Source organism: Sinocyclocheilus grahami, unplaced genomic scaffold (assembly GCF_001515645.1).
Source record: "Sinocyclocheilus grahami isolate Dianchi unplaced genomic scaffold, SAMN03320097.WGS_v1.1 scaffold4376.1, whole genome shotgun sequence".
NCBI lineage: Eukaryota > Metazoa > Chordata > Actinopteri > Cypriniformes > Cyprinidae > Sinocyclocheilus > Sinocyclocheilus grahami.
Window position 1 is genome coordinate 12,936 of NW_015509324.1, and position 2,735 is coordinate 15,670.

Below are 2,735 nucleotides of genomic sequence, written 5' to 3' on the forward strand. Positions count from 1 at the left end.
TTATGTATCCCCTAATTGTAAGTCGCTTTGGATAAAAGCGTCTGCAAAATGGCTAAATGTAAATATATAATGTGTCAACAAATTTGTTTTCAGGTACCAACAAATGCTGCAGAAATTATCTATCAATGACGATTGTGTAGTGAAAGTTGTGAAAGATCGGATCTGTTCTGCAGCTTTTCACCCCTCTTCTTCCAACTTGCTCATGGCAGCAGGAGACAAGTCAGGTCACCTGGGACTCTGGAAGCCGGTGAGATATCAGTGGACTGTTGTGATAAAAAGGAAAGATATTTATGAAAGTTGGAAAATGGCAATGTGATAGTGACTAATGGCTATTCCAGATTTTCTCCTCTTTGCTTGTAATAATGTACAATATTAACTGTGTTTCCCTCAGGATGCTAAATGGGGCGATGATGGTGTAATCTACTTTGAGCCCCACTCTCGTGCAGTTACCAGCATGGCCTTCTTCATCTCACCATTGCAACCTCATCACATTAAGCTTTGATGGATCTGCATGCAGCATGGACCTGGAGAAAGCGGTGTTTGATGAGGTGAAACATTGGTCGTACATGTTTATTGTGTGATAAAAAGACATGTAATGTACACATTTTCTAATGTCATAATCAAGCTTGAGCAGCTTTTTACATAGTGAAGGTACTGTCTTTGTCCACATATACATGACACAATGCGCAATATAATATTTGAAGCAATAAATACATGTTGCACATCACCGCTGTCTTTCGGAGCAAGCGCACAAAGCAGAGACCAAATGTAGTCTGATTAATGTGTATTCAATAGGGGCAAGGACATTAATGTTTTAATGTAACTGAAACTTTTAAATTGCCTGTGAATATACACTGCTATTCGAAAGTTTATAGTCAGTTATTTTTATTTAATTTATTTTGAAAAATTAATACTTTTATTCAGCAAGAATGACTAAAAATTACAGAAAATGCATTTTAAAAAGATTTATATTTCAAATAAATGCTGTTCTTTTGTACATTTTCTTTTCATTAAAGAATGCTGAAAGAAGTGTATTACTGTTTCCACAAAAATATTAAACAGCAACATTTATAATAAGAAATGTTTCTTGAGCACTTGGTTGGCAACAAAAACTTTTAAATGGTAGTGAATAAATGACAAAAGTTAGATATTGGCTACAAGAATGAGAAAGAAAAGTATGTTTTAGACATAAAAATCTTGACATTATCTTAGTCATAAAAAAAAAAGTCATTTAAATAATCTCTTACCTTCAAATAATCCTGTTTTAATCTTGTTTTGTTTTGCCAACTGAAGTACAACCTTCAACACATTACAAATAACACCTCTGTTTTTTTACTCTGGTGTATCGCTCACCCTCAGGCCTGAAAAGTTTTGACTTTTTGTCAACCAACTGCTCCACTTTACTACTGTGTATGGAATGGGGATGTTGCCGTCGTTGATCGGAGAACTCCTGAGTAAGACCAAAATGTCAACATAAATGTTGAAGCTAAAAAAAACACAGAAATATATTTATTTACATCATAATTAATAAAGAAAACATGTGATTGCAGGAAGTCATATGAATCTCTGTATACCATGGCTGCAAATCCACTGCGCTGGGTTCATGTCCATCCTGTGCAACGGCATTACTTTGTAGTGGCAGAGAGCAGGTATTTCAGAATACTTCATTGCCGAGGAAATGACTACATATCCTGCAGACTGAAGGATATTGTGTGTTTTTTTTTTATTCTTTTAGTTTTGTAAACATATATGACTTGCACCATCTGAAAAGAAGAAACAATCAAGCAGTTGGTGAACTCAGCGGTCACAGCCGCAGTGTCTCCAGTGCCTTTTTCTCCCTACTCGCAGGCAACAGGGTTCTGACCACTTGTATGGACAACAAGATCAGGTGCTCAGAGATGCAAGTGTCACTGCCAGAAGTGCTTATATTAAATCTTGGATATCCCTCCATTCTCTTTTGAAAATGCACCAGTAGAGGGTGTCAGAGCATCATGGCTACGACTATCATTTAAGCCAAAATAGGTTGTGTTGGCTTTTTATTTTCTTATTAGCAACTAAAAAGTTATAAATTTGTCTTGCATTGTCTTACTAGAATTGGACATGGCATCATTTTCCAAACCGCTTATCCTCTGTAGGGTCATGGGGATGCAGGAGCCTGAAGATTAGGAAATGCATTACGATATGTATTACAAATGTTTTTATTAGCCTTTTTGTGATTTTGTTTCAGGGTATTCAACACTTCCTAAATGGATGGCAGGACTCCTGTACTAAAATCAATAAGTACATATATTGTTATTATATGTGTAAAAATCATCTCTATCATCAGTTCTTTTGATGTTTTTGATCAAAAGAATAATGAAAAAAAAAGTATCCCTCTCCACAAAAGTATTACGCAGCACAAGTGTTTTCAGAATTGATAAATAAGAATGGTCTCTTGAGCAGCAAAAGAGCATATTTGAATGATTTTGATTAGAAGGATCGCATGACACTGAAGACTGAAGGAAGGGCTCCTGAAATTTCAGCTTTGCCCTCACAAGAATAAATGACGTTTTAAAATATATGAAAAAATTAAGTTATAATACGTTAAACATTAAAATCTCATAATGTTACTGTTTTGCTTATATTTTTGACTTGGTGAGCAGAAGAGAAGAAATCTTGCCTACTCCAAACTTTTAAACAGTGGTATATCATTACAAACGTCACGATAACCTGTTTATAAATCAAAAGAATTACAT

General features: G+C 35.1%; 1 pseudogene; it reads left to right on the forward strand.

Moving 5' to 3' along the window:
• The window catches only part of LOC107576808 (WD repeat-containing protein 76-like), a 10,390-nt pseudogene extending 8,144 nt beyond the window's left edge, over nt 1-2,246 (forward strand).
• Nucleotides 2,247-2,735: the final 489 nt, after the last annotated feature.